At 42.1% G+C, this 14,884-nt stretch overlaps 1 protein-coding gene across 3 annotated transcripts in view; it reads right to left on the bottom strand.

Moving 5' to 3' along the window:
* The window catches only part of BEND5 (BEN domain containing 5), a 1,404,194-nt gene that overhangs the window by 1,320,834 nt on the left and 68,476 nt on the right, over positions 1-14,884 (bottom strand). The gene's annotated exons all lie outside the window — the stretch shown is intronic.

Below are 14,884 nucleotides of genomic sequence, written 5' to 3'. Positions count from 1 at the left end.
CTAATGTAAAATCTTAATTATGAAAGTATTACTACATGTTTGGACCTATTATTTTATTCATTCAGATATTGTTTCGGATATTTGGGGCAAGATTACCAAATTCTTATTCACATAGAGTCGAAACTTCCTCTTCAGGCAGTCCCATTTAAGGCAGTGGGATGACTTGTGGCGTAAAGTGCGCTTAACATTAGTAATGGTATTAAAATCTGGCACACAGTTTGTTTTTGGGGGTAGGGGATCATTTGTATTTTGGAAAGCAACAGCTATTTCAGTTGTGTATTTCATCCATGTACTATGTGATACAGCATGGCCAAAGGGCAGCAGGAGAGTGGGGGGGGGGGGTTTGAGCAAAAAAGGTGTTTTTATTTGCATAACACACTTACAAAACAAAAACAACAGCATATGCAATGTGTAACACAGCAACCAATCACAATTGTTTTCTCATTAGCTTCAGGGGAGGGAAGTGTTCAAGCTTGCCTGGGCCCAGAGCGGCGGGCTTCTTCGACTCTCGTGGTCTTCCACCCTTCTGAGTTACCTGGTGGTCCAGAGCGAGGGGGCTTCATCGACTCTCAAGGTCTGCCACCCCCTCGAGTTTCCTGGCGCCACACCTAGCGTCACCAACAATTCCCTCCTCTGAAAGCACCCAAAGAGAGGGACAGGCTGTGGGTTGGACAATCCGGGGGGGGCACGTGCATCCATGTGTGAAAGGACCCCTCTAAAGTGGTGGTGTCCACAGCAGCAATGGCTGGGGCTGGGGTCCCTTACTCTCTCCCCCAATCAAAGGGTCAAACAAAGGGACCTGAATGGGGACACCGAGCAGAGAACCTCGGACAGCACCCACCGCTCCTCAAAAGCATCAAGGGAGTTGGTGGACGCCGCCCAGAGGAACTCCGCCCGGATACGTGAACGGACCGAAAACGGATCGGAAAATGGCCCCACAGTCACAGGAAACTCCATCGGCCAACCTCCTCTCTCCGGTTTTATAGATGGCCGTTTTAGCCAGGGCCAGGAGGAGATTAACTAGGAGATCCCGCGACTTTGTGAGGCCACGGATGGGGAGTGCATAAATAAAAACATAATAGAAGATTTGTGAGGAGCTGGAACAGGTGCTGCAGCCTGGCGCACTCCAAATATACGTGCGCCAGGGTTTCCCTCACACCGCAAAAGGGACAAGTATCTAGGATGGGGGTGAACCGCGCCAAGTACGTGCCCGTGCTCACAGCTCCGTGAAGGAGCCGCCAACTGATGTCCCCGACAGGCCTCAGCAGGAGAGTGTTAGAAGGGAGCCTTATTCCCTGTAGAGGGACGAAAGTTTGCTATAGATTAATTAAAGCACCTGAAGCCAATTAAAGCACCTGAAGCCAGTCACCTGATAAAACCCCCCTGCTTCAATCAGACAAGGGAAGGAGTTGAAGCAGAGTGGATTGGTATTGGAGCAGAGAGCAGTTTGGAGGGAGGCAGAGGAGAGTTTGGAGAAGTGCTGTGATGGGCTAAGAAGACCAAGACCCTAGGTAAAGGGACACCTAGTTTGTGCAGAGGAAGGGCAGGAAGCCCCACAAGCTGAAGGGCAGGAGAGGGAAGTAGCCCAGGGGAAGGAACTGCTCGTTCAAGCGGTTTACTGCTATCCCTGGGCTGGGACCTGGGGTAGAGGGTGGGCCCAGGGCCCTCCCTCTCCACTCCCCTCCTCTAGGACGCTAGTGGGGCAGTTAATACCCCAGTTCAGGGGTGAAAATGGTGCCCTGAACCCTCCCCCCAAGAAGAGAAAGCGTGAGACCCATCAAAGTAGTGCTGGCAATTTGCCATAACTTATAGACCCTTCTGCATAATCTTGAGTGGTTACTGTTACTGACTTCAACTGCACAATCAACATTTTTTATCTTCCATATCTGGAAACTTTCTCCCTTTCCTGCCTTGCCCAATCCAGACTTTTCACAGCAAAGTTATTTTAGGTGAATCTCATTTTAGAGACTAGCCTAAATGATAAATCCTAAATATAAAGAGTTTTGAAAATATTTTTTAACTATGAGATCTGACAAATACAAATGATGTAATCCATCTAACTTTTGGTTAACTCCCTTCCCCATCCCTTGTCTGTATGCTGTCTTCCCTAGGCCCTGATTCTGCCACTATTATTCATGTTGAGTAGTAATGTCACTGGAACTATTCATGGAGTAAGCCACTACTGACTGTTAGTAGGGCTGGCAAAATCATGGCCCTATACTGTAAATTCTTCAATACAAGAAGACAAAGTCCTTTCATTTGCCTTAAGTCACAATGCATATTTGTCACTATAGAAATGGTGATAATCTGCACTTGTTTCATGTATGTAACTCCCATTAGTGTCAATGGTTTGGAATGAATGATCTGCAGCATGGATTGGAGAAGAGAATTTCTGCTGCATTGATTTAAAAAACAAAAGGTACAGCAGCTAGTGAATTCTGTAGCAGAAATCCAAAGATCATAAAAATGGATTGTACTGTATGATGCAGATCAGGAACACAAGAGATTACTGAGAGAATAAATATTCTATATAAGTCAAAATATTCAAAGCAAAATGATACCTTGATTTCTGACCTATTGCATATTTCAGTTTCCATTTCAACATTAGATTCCTAATTAGTCTGCACTCGAAGTGCCAGACCCTCAGCCCACATGTTTCCATGCAACAGTCAGAGCAGAGATGCTGTAAAGATCCCTAGTGTTAAGGAAACCCCTGCTGGTGCAAAATGGGTTGGATGGGACCATTACAAACCAATGTAATCTAGAGCAGTGGTTCTAAATCAGGGGTCTGGGGACCCCAGGGGGGCTGCAAGCAGTTTTCAGGGGGTCCGCCATGCAGGGCTGGCATTAGACTTGGGGCTAACGGAAGAAAGCCAAAGTGTCACTGCATGGGACCAAAGCCTGGTGAGCCAAGCCTCACCACCTGGGGCTGAAGCCAAAGCCTGAGCAACTTAGCTTTGCAGGGTCCCCTGGGCAAGGGGCTCTGGGCAACTGCCCTGCTTGCTACCCCTTAATGCTGGCCCTGGCTCTTGTATGCAGAAAAAAAGTAGTTGTGGGCTGTGGAGTTTTCATAGCATGTTGGGGGACCTCAGAAAGAAAAAACTCGAACCCCTGAACTAGAGCAATCTATCTACCTAGACATTACTAATTTATACTCCTGTGGGAATTTTACACCACTGTGCATGTGTATGGACATAGGCACAGAATTTATGTCCCCTGCAGATTTCTTTGCTTCCCTGCAGAAAAATGACTTTCTGATGGGGAAGCCACAAGAGCAGTCACACGACCATCCCCAGCAGTATGTTTCAGGTGCCCAGGGCAGCCTGCAGAGAGGTAAATCACTGTGGGGCAGGAGTCAGGACTGGGAAAGACCCGGATGGTGGCTCCTACCCTGCACCGGACTCAGTTGCTAGTTCCGTCTGGGCTGGGGAGGATGGTACTTCCTCTTCCCCTGCATGGCATCCGTGGCCAGGTCAGACCCATCCCCAGATTTCTCCCATGGCTGCAGGAAGCTCTGAAAACTCCCCTTCTCCCCCTCCCCCCTCGCTTCCTGCACCCATCACTCCTCAGCTACAAGGAACAGATCCCTGTACAGAGGGCTGCTCCCACATCTGCCCAACCCCTGTGCATCCAGAACCCCTCAAACCCAGACCCTCCCATAAAAGGTGCCCCTCAGCCCACAGCACTCAGAACCCTCCTGATGAGCCCCACTCCCCCTGCACCTGGACCACCCCAATGAGCCACCCGCACCCAGATCCTCACCCCACCGAGCCCCAACCAGTTGCACCTGAATCCCCACCCCACTGAGCCCTTCTCCCTCAGTATCTGGACCCCTCACTGAGCTCCCCCACACCCAGACCTCCCTGCCAAGCTCTATCACCGCACACTCAGATGAGCCCCCACACATTGAGCCACAACCACCTTCAACCTGGACCCCCCTGTAGAGTCCCATTACCATTGCATCCAAAATCCCCAACAAGCCTCTGTGCATCCAGATCCTCTCTGAATTCAGATCCCCCACTGAGCGGCCCACACCCAGATTGCCCCACACAGAACCCTCTCAACGCACACCTGGATCCCCACACACTAAGCCCCTCCACACTTGGATCCTGCCTTGCTGAGCCTGTCTGCCCATCCCACACCTGATGCACCTGACATGGAGGGGCAGAGCCCTGGGATGTTTCTGGTGCAGGCCCAGTCCTTGTGCTGTATCAGGGTTGGATGCAGTCTCACCACTGAGTCTGTGTCCTGGGTGAGGGTGGGGGCTGGGCAGCTGCACAGTGATCTCCCATCTCTGTGAAGCCAGTGGCCTGTGCTCCGCAATGCCATGCTGGACCCTCCACATTTATTTGTCAAATAAAATGTGCAGAATTTTAAAATATTTTGAGCAGAATTTTAATTTTTTTGGCGCAGAATGCCCTCAAGAGTAACTAATGCACTCATCAGTATCATATCTAGCTACCACAGATCTCTTAGCAATTTAGAAAAAGAGTACTTGTGGCACCTTAGAGACTAACAAATTTATTTGACCATAAGCTTTCGTGAGCTACAGTTTACTTCATCGGATGCATGCCTACAGTTCACTTCATCTGATGAAGTGAACTGTAGCTCACAAACGTGTATGCTCAAATAAATTTGTTAGTCTCTAAGCTGCCACAAGTACTCCTTTTCTTTTTGCAGATACAGACTAACACGGCTGCTATTCTGAAACCTTAGCAATTTAATCACTTGTTCACTCTATACCGAGGTCTCTTCCAAGATTACCCTTTCCAAGTTTTAGGCTTTCCAAGTTTCTCAATCTCACTGAATATTTGTGTGGAAGGTTATTTTCCCACAGAAGTTTTCATTGCTGCAAGGAGAATTTTTTTTTTCTTTAGCGTAGGTTCCTTTGTATTATTTCTCTGTTCTCACAGCTATCTGCAACTCCTTCCAGTTCAGTATTATTTGTACATTTCATTAACATGCTATTTCTTCCAGATGTTAAATAGGGCAGTACCCAACACCATATACTTTTATTAACCTACTCAACATGTTCCCCACACACAGAAGGCTGACGCTTGTAGTCACTGTATCCTTTGCTTACACTCTATCATCCTGATTTCAACCCACTTGACAGTGCCACATGACAGTGGAAGTTTTTGTTAAAAATAAAGGGTTAGAATTGCACAAGCATAAAAAAATACTTCCACACATTAAGAGAGTTTCTAGTGATCAGTGGTTTCAGAGTAACAGCTGTGTTAGTCTGTATTTGCAAAAAGAAAAGGAGTACTTGTGGCACCTTAGAGACTAACCAATTTATTTGAGCATAAGCTTTCGTGAGCTACAGCTCACTTCATCGGATGCACACAAGTACACAAAAGGTGCCACAGGTACTCCTTTTCTTTTTAGTGATCAGTGGGTGTCATTGAAAAATGCTTCTTGACATCAAAGAGAAAGGACTTGAGCAACTTCTACACACCAAACTCATAATAAAAGTTAAGAATGTTACAGTGCTGCCTTCATATTGCTGAAGTCAAGGGATTACAGTTTTTATCTCAATGTTCAGGAATATATGCCCCAATACCACAAAAAGCAGTGATTTACACTGAAAGGTATTGAGAAGTATTAAGCAACAATTAAACATTGATTACATGATGAAGATACGATGCTACATATCCATCATATGGTCAAGAACAAATAGGATTATTTTACTTTCAAAATAAGCATCTACTATACTAAAAAGAAGCTTTTTGAATTTGTATTCATGTTACTTTTTGAATATATAGGGAAAGTGGGTGGCTTTCCCTTAATTTGTCTTTGGAGGAAGCACTTAAGAGTGTAACATGGAGAAAGAAATAGTTTCACTAATTAGTGATTAGAAAAAAAGCAGCTACATATTGAAATTTGTTCTTGTGTCACATAAATCCTTGTGCATTGAGATAATACACACCTTATTTTTTTTCTTTTTTTACAATAAACTAGATGAATTAGCTACTTTTTATGCTTTAATGATAGTCAATTCAAGAGAAAGGTGGAGAGTGTCAGTTCTCTGTCATGCCACCATTATGTTTCATACACAAATAAACTACAGTCAAATAGCTAACTACAACTATTCAGGGCCTTTAACTATCTCCGTATTTGATTTCTGTATATATTTCTACTCTCCGCTAATTTCTGCCTTCTGCTTATAACAATTTTGCTTAGATAATTTTCTTTGATATTTTTTAAATCAGGCATTTGAGACCATTCCCATTTCACATAAAAAATTCTAAGGAGAAAGTCATATTTTGCAACGATATTGACAAGTACTGTACTGCACTAAGGGCTTCCACCTGCCTCCATTGGAATCAATGGGAGCACCACCACTGACTTCAATGCGTGCAGTGTCTAGCCCTAAGCAACTATGTAAGATTTTAAAAATATCACAATATAGTTCCACAGTAATTGTAACTTTAATGAGCTAACGCTGCAGAACATAGAGGGTGTCAATGATGTACATTTTATTTAAAGTACATGTAAGATAAAGAACCGATCTGTGGAATTTAAAAGAAAAACCACAATGAGTAACAGGACTGGTACATATTTAAACTCAAGCACGTTGGTATTCAACTTTCCTACGGTGCAGTTTCCTACACTGGTTTTTTTTTTTTATGGCACAGGTGCAATGCTGGATATGAAGTGGCTTTCTGGACACACATTAAAAGTGATAGAAATAATTCCTTAAAGGAAACCAGAATTTTATGAAACAATATGAATTATTTCTCCTATGCACTCTTAAATAACTTGATTTTTGTTCTGTTTTTACTTTAGAGAAGTACTACAACAGATCTCTCTAATCTTCTAGGATGATGTGAACAAATCAGACTCCCAAATGTCTGTAAAGATAAACTCACTTTTTCTTTGCCTTTGGAGGTTGTTTTTAAGACATTCTCGGTTCCTATATATAGTTCTATGCAATATTTACAGCAAACAGAATATGTAGACTTTCCCTTGATCATTCAATCTTAAGTTGCTAATCATACTAGCTTCTCTCTCTTACACGAGAGTAACAAAGTGCAATATACTCAAAATATGAATTATTCTAAATGGACCAAATGTACATTTAAAGTTTCTGGAAAAGTTCACTACATTTATAATAGGCTTAAAAGAAAACCAATATTACCATTTTATTTATTATGCAACATACATTTACTCTTCATAAAATATTGAATATTGCTTCCTACATCAATAAAAAGTATACATTACAGGAAGAAAGAACCTATTTAAGAAAATGCTAGCTAGAGTTACTGTGTGCCAGCAATTATCATAAAAATGCAAGAAAAGAAAATATAGATATGTTAAGCAGTCCTAAAATCTTCTTAAGACACACATTGTGCTTTCCTACAGAGAATTTTAAGATGAAAAATAGACCTTGAGGGTCTTAGACAAGCCTGAGGCAATATAAAGAAAAAGGTCAAACACTCTGCTAAAAAGGACCGTTATCTTCAGAACAACAACTTATCAGCCAGCTTGCAGCCCTGCTTATTTACAGTTATTGGTCCCAGAGGAAGTGCACTTCAGCACAGGGCACGATTACTTTGTAATGAGTTTGCCAGAAATGGTAAAGGAAACTAATTTGTAACAATGTGCTGTTCCCTGCACATGAACTTGCTCAGACACCTTTTTTGTCCAGTAATGAATAACTAACTTCAAGCCTCCTAATAAGCAGTGAAGACAGGAGTGCACTAAAAATGTATGAGTTGCATGCATGAATGTGTTGAAATATCAGTGATTATCCCTCTCAGCTGTCCATTACAGCACTCACGATGACCACCAGTTCCCCTGTGGTGGCTATACAGAATGCAGGTTTCAGGGGGTAGATTTAGGCATGAAAATTAACACCATTTGGAAGAAAATAGCCTGCACCTGTCACAGATTACCAACAAAAGGTCAAATGCCTCCTTTTACACCTAGAACACTTGCATATTGTATGCCTTGCTTATAGGAGCATAATTTTGGTTTGCTTAACACAGAAAAATAAGCACCATGGTGAACGGGGGGGGGGGGGAGAGAATTAAACCTTAGCTAAAAGCTATCAATAAATCTATTGTTCAAGATACATATGAATGGAAGTAACTCAGGCAATCTCTGTCTCTAAAAGAGGTAGTTTTTCAAAAAGAGAATTACACAAAGTGCTCCTCTGTTTTTGTCAATATGCTGCTAGGTTTTGAAATACTATTTTTCATCCACACAATAAAAATCTTGACAAGTGAGCAATAGAAAATCACTAATACACTTGCAGCTGCATTTCAATCTATACAAATTCTTTAAACAAAAACAACCAAGGAATGGATTAGCACAACAGAATAGCATATACATCATTTTCATTACTTGAACCTGAGATCAAGTCCAAGGTAGCCAAGCTATACTTTCAAAGAACCATATTTTTTAAAAAACTTAGGTAATATAGAATAGTCTCAACTGAATTCTTCCTTAAAGACCACAAAATATATTGAGGAGATGATGTAAAGTAATTTTATTTATGCATTTTAAGGAAGGGGGAGGAACTTCAGGTAGAAAGATCTGCAAAAGCTTTTTCCTGTTGTCAAAGGTAAGATTTCTTCTGAAAAGAGTGCATCTAAGAATACCAGTTCATAAATTCCTCTTGGTTTTACATAGAATTTGTAAGAGATAGCTTGATCAGGAAGCAGTCCAATGCAACTTTTACAGATAATACTAGATTTATAACTAGAACAAAAATCATGGACAAGTGATGATGTTTGGAAGCTCTGACTCATGTAATGTATTGTGACTTGAGCCACTGCTCACAGTACATATCTGTCAAATCAGAATTATCCCTGAAATTTTGAAGCATGTGTCTTGAATAGAAAGAAATGCAAACTGCATTTCTTCATCATAAAAGCATGTACACAATCTTTTGTAATTTTAAGTATACTTTCACTTATACTGTTTATACCAGTAATGCACATATTAACCTCTGCAGTACCAAGTGATATGCATACAATATTGTGAAAAAATCATCTAAATGCTCTGCAATTGTACAGTATCCTTTGAAAGGCCTGAAGCTTCACCTAGAGAAAGGAATAGTACCGCACGTGTTTGGCTGTGAACCAAAAATTCAAATTGCCTTAGAAAAATATTTCAGACTTTTTTATCAAACTAATAGAATTATAAAATGCAACCAAACTACAGAGGCCAACATTTTCAAAAGCATTCTCTATTATTGGATGCCTTGGTCTCAAGTTACTAACTGCTGCACAAATTATTTTCCATCTCCGTTCCTAATTCCCTGCTGCTTTTTTTTTAAAGGGACTTTGTTATCATAGTGACATCCTAAAGAGAGATAAATGAGTTGATTTAAGTGAACCTTCTTGCAAAAGGGGAAGATTTCAGAAAGGAAAGAAGAGAACCTGTTTTGTATGCTACATATGCCTAAGAACATGGAGTATTTTAGCCCTTAGAAGTAAGTGGGGAAGGGCCAGATCCCTCATTAGAAAGGGTAAGTTGATGGGTGCAAGTCAATGCTTCATTCATAGAAGCAAAGACATCCTGAGCTGCCTTTGATGAGAATGAGACAGTTTGATAACGTCTAACTATGAGTGACAGAATATGAGAATTCTAGCTTCTTACACTTTTGTCTGTATAACATACATCTAAAATTATTAAAATCATTATTGTCTTTTAACAAAATATGTTGTGGGGAGGGGGTTCTATTCAATGCTGCAATGGTGTTTCCTAACAAGGGAAAAATGTGAGACAGCTGGAGCATGCTAATGTTAAAATCTGTGGGCCAAATTCTCCTCTCACTTATACCAGTTTTTCACTGGTGTAACATTACTGATTTTAATGGCATTGCTCCTGATTTATACCAGTGAAAGCAAAAAAATCAGGCTTTCCATAACCTTTTCAGGATAATACTGTTTGGGCCTTATTGTTCCTTTAAGAGACAATGCCTCACAAAGGAAAGGCAAGTGTGGCAGCAAAGTGCATTAATTAATGCCAGTTCCTCAGGGCATTCTGCCTGTGTAGCATCTTGGCAAGTGGATGTTTCAGTGGTGCAAGGGGAACATATTTGTGATCCTATGCTTCCTTTTTGACAAAGAAATGTGCACTACACCACATCAGCTTCCACGTGCCAGCTGCTGTGGAAGAGCCATGGCAATAATTACCTGCCTTAAACTCTGCCAGCCCCAGGCTATCCCATAACTCCCCACTATTGAATACTTCAAAGGCTAAAATGTACTGCTGGCTAAAATGTCCTTTGTCCCACATTACTGATTTTGCTGTCACTCTTTAACAGTCTTTCTAAACCCTCAACTTCAGAGATGTCAGAATACTGTAGCCACACTACTCTCTTGCTCATGAAAGTTGGACAATATCTCTGACCTCAAACCTGGTTATGCCCACACTCTCTCATCCTGTTCCTACCATGTTGACCTTTTCCCTGTCTCCTCTTCTTGTCTCTTTGCAAGCTGAGGAAGAGAGGGAGCCAGTATTTTATTGGTACTGCTGCATCTGTCTGGAGCTCTCTCCCTACTGCCCTCTGACACTGCTAAATTATTACTGACATAAAATCTCACTTTATGAATGACTCCCTCTGTAAAGCACTTAGCAACACTATTTATGAAGGATTCATATTCAACGCTTTTTGTTAAAAAGGGACCAGGAGCAAGATCTCTTTCCTCACATTAGGAGTTTAACATTAAAGCATCACTGTTTCATTTCATTTTTGTTTAGATTTAACAAATTTAAATCTGGCACATCAAACATTGTGGAAATCATTTCAATAGATTTTGAATTTCAAAAGCTGATTTTAATCACTCTTGAGAGAATATGTATAATGGCAATGTGTCCTAGCAGACAGATCACTGGGCTGAGACTCAGGAAACCTGGGCTCTATTCCTGCTCTGCTGCTGGCTTCTTGGGTGACCATAGGCAAATCACTTCACCTCTCTATGCCTCAGTTTCCCCATCCATAAATGAGGATAATGAAATTTGTCTCCTTTGTGAAGCACTCTGAGATCTACTGATGTAAAGCAATATGTGAGAACTGGGCATGAATCCCTCCCTGTACTCCCTATGAGAGCAGGAAGATACTAGCAATCATGCATTACGGAGCTGTTTCACATGTGTTGCTCTATGGGGATCGTTGGGACACTTCCCATATGTTCTAACTCCCCACTCCTACAAAAAAATCTTTTTCTAAAACCTTGGGAAAGAAGCAGTGTCCCTTATCTGAAAAACCTCTTCAAAGCTAGAAGATGATGAAGCAACCACCTGATGCCCTCAAAGTCCATTGTGGAGGAAAGCAGAGCACCCAACCTCAGCCTATAGTACGAAGAGACCTCAGAAGGCATTTAAAAGTAAGGTAAAATGAGGTAATAAGATGAGGATTGTGAGGGGTCTGAAGCTGTAGAAATATTCATGATTGATTGTGGCTAGAACTAGAATCTGAACCTACTCTGATTTTGCAGAGATTAAGATTTCTACCTGAATTGGGCACTACTCACAGTCCATCACTATCACCAGCTAATCTGAACCTCTAGGCTGAAAAAAAATTATGGCTGTAGCCTCTGAATGGAGTGATAAAATGTGTAGTCACTTTGTACTAAAGCACCAAAAGTTGCACTAGATAAGGGAAATTACAAGAAAATTGGGGTGGGGGATTATAAGAGCTGGAAGACTTTAGGTAGAAAAGGATTGATGATAAAAGGAGAGACACAAATGAATCTCTGCTTCTTTTATTAATAGAGTACAGAAGACGACAAAGCAGTAAGAAATTCCCATAAGCAAGTATTTTAAGTACATTTTCTTACTGAACATGATTATAAAGGATTTTAATAGGCCAGTGGTCTAAGGAGTGCTAAGGATGGATAGTTTTTGATGCTTTAGAATACATCCTTTCCTTAGTACCTCAGCACTATCTGTAGCCATGACTCTAAAGCTGAAAAACACTGACATTTATTACTTTTGCTTATTTCTTTTGACAACTTATTATTGTTGTTTAACTGTTATAATGCAGTAGAGTCTAGAGGCCCCAACCAAGATTCGGGTTCCACTGTTTTTGTACAGAGTCCATCATATTGTTAGCCAGTCCCTGCCCGGCAGACTTTACAATATAAATAATTTAATGAGTTCCATTGTCTATTAATCCTATAGGCCATCAGTTTATATTACTTCAACCCACTCTGCAACTCTCCAAAGTCAATGCAGAAGACTAAACAATAATGTTCAGAAAGCCCACCAAAATAAGTTCATAATAGTATGTCTCAAACTTTATAAAAGTCAACGGGGAATGTAAGGGTAAGGTGGCAATTACAGAAAAGATTACTTACCTGTAATTCTTTTCTAAAGGTTTAAGATGTGTGATGGGGCTTACTCCCCATCACCTGTAAGGCATGTAACAGAACCTAATTAGTTATGCTCCATGCATCAACTGATTGCCTTCTGGCCAGAGGAGGCAGAACTAGGCTGTATAAAGAGATGAGAGGACTCAGTTGTGGGGAAGAGATTCAGGAGAGAGAGTTCCCTCTCCTTGGAAAGGGCCGAGAGAAAGGTCCAGTAGTTTAGAACTGGCTCTGTCCAGAAAGGACTAGACTGGAAAGAAGTCCTGCACTAGGGTCTGTGAGGACCAGAGGATGAGATAGACGCCCATGAGGGGCAGGTGGTCAGTTTAGGTAGTATGTAGACTCCCAGCAGGGAAAAGCTTGCGGGGGTCAGTACTCTGAACAGAGGGAAAAACTGAAATTGAGCCTCTAATTGTTTTGAGTCTATCGCCACAAGGGGACTGAACTGTTGTGCAACTTGGCAGATGAGCTGAGCCTCAGAAGACCCAGCAAGAGAGTCCAGTGAAGAGACCTGCTGGGCATGGTCACTGTAGAGGAGAAAGTGGCCACCAAAGGGCGCGCAAGAGGCAAAGTCCCCTGCAATGCTGAGTCCAGACACACGGGAGCACCCTTGAGTTGAAGACACAGGCTTACAAGATATGATCTGGTTTCAGAGTAGCAGCCGTGTTAGTCTGTATTTGCAAAAAGGAGTACTTGTGGCACCTTAGAGACTAACAAATTTATCTGAGCATAAGCTTTCGTGAGCTACAGCTCACTTCATCAGATGCATTCAGTGGAAAATACAATGGGGAGATGTATATACATAGAGAACATGAAACAACGTGTGTTACCATACACACTGTAAGGAGAGTGATCAGGTAAGGTGAGCTATTACCAGCAGGAGAGCGGGGGGGGGGGAACCTTTTGTAGTGATAATCAAGGTGGGCCATTTCCAGCAGTTGACAAGAATGTCTGAGGAACAGCGGGGTATGGGAGGAGAATAAACATAGGGAAATAGTTTTACTTTGTGTAATGACCCATTCACTCCCAGTCTTTATTCACGCCTAAGTTAATTGTATCCAGTATGCAATTTCAATTCAGCAGTCTCTCGTTGGAGTCTGTTTTTCAAGTTTTTTTGTTGAAGAATTGCCACTTTTAGGTCTGTAATCAAGTGACCAGAGAGATTGCAGTGTTCTCCAACTGGTTTTTCAATGTTATAATTCTTGACGTCTGATTTGTGTCCATTTATTCTTTTACATAGAGACTGTCCAGTTTGGCCAATGTACATGGCAGAGGGGCATTGCTGGCACATCATGGCATATATCACATTGGTAGATGTGCAGGTGAACGAGCCTCTGATAGTGTGGTTGATGTGATTAGACCCTATGATGGTGTCCCCTGAATAGATATGTGGACACAGTTGGCAACGGGCTTTGTTGCAAGGATAGGTTCCTGGGTTAGTGGTTCTGTTGTGTGGTGTATGGTTGCTGGTGAGTATTTGCTTCAGGTTGGAGGGCTGTCGGTAAGCAAGGACTGGCTTGTCTCCCAAGATCTGTGAGAGTGATGGGTCGTCCTTCAGGATCGGTTGTAGATCCTTGATGATGCGTTGGAGAGGTTTTAGTTGGGGGCTGAAGGTGATGGCTGGTGGCATTCTGTTATTTTCTTTGTTGGGCCTGTCCTGTAGTAGGTAACTTCTAGGTACTCTTTCGGCTCTGTCAATCTGTTTCTTCACTTCAGCAGGTGGGTACTGTAGTTGTAAGAACGCTTGATAGAGATCTTGTAGGTGTTTGTCTCTGTCTGATGGGTTGGAGCAAATGTGGTTGTATCGTAGAGCTTGCCTGTAGACAATGGATCGTGGGATGTGGTCTGGATGAAAGCTGGAGGCATGTAGGTAGGAATAGTGGTCAGTAGGTTTCCGGTATAGGGTGGTGTTTATATGACCATCGCTTATTAGCACCGTAGTGTCCAGGAAGTGGATCTCTTGTGTGGACTGGTCCAGGCTGAGGTTGATGGTGGGATGGAAATTGTTGAAATCATGGTGGAATTCCTCAAGGGCTTCTTTTCCATGGGTCCAGATGATAAAGATGTCATCAAGGTAGGGCAAGTAGAGTAGGGGCATTAGGGAACAAGAGCTGAGGAAGCGTTGTTCTAAGTCATCCATAAAAATGGTGGCATGCTGTGGGGCCATGCGGATACCCATAGCAGTGTTGCTGATTTGAAGGTATACATTGTCCCAGAATGTGAAATAGTTATGGGTGAGGACGAAGTCACAAATTCAGCCACCAGGTTTGCCGTGACATTATCGGGGATACTGTTTCTGATGGTTTGTAGTCCATCTTTGTGTGGAATGTTGGTGTAGAGGGCTTCTGTGTGGTATGTAGATTGTAATGGACTTTTTACCTTCAGTCCTTTTGGTATGATGTCCATCTGTTTGCATTTGGAAAGGAAGATGATGTCTGTCTGTATCTGTACAAGATTTTTCATGAAGTTGATCTGTATTCCCAACACGGGATTTATCAGGAACTCCAAAAACACAAATTTTGATACCCGCTGTTTCTTCCCCACTGGAACAGGTGATG

This window comes from Caretta caretta, chromosome 8 (genome assembly GCF_965140235.1).
Source record: "Caretta caretta isolate rCarCar2 chromosome 8, rCarCar1.hap1, whole genome shotgun sequence".
Lineage (NCBI taxonomy): Eukaryota > Metazoa > Chordata > Testudines > Cheloniidae > Caretta > Caretta caretta.
Note: the sequence above shows the minus strand (reverse complement) of the source record. Positions and strands in the feature narration are given on the sequence as shown.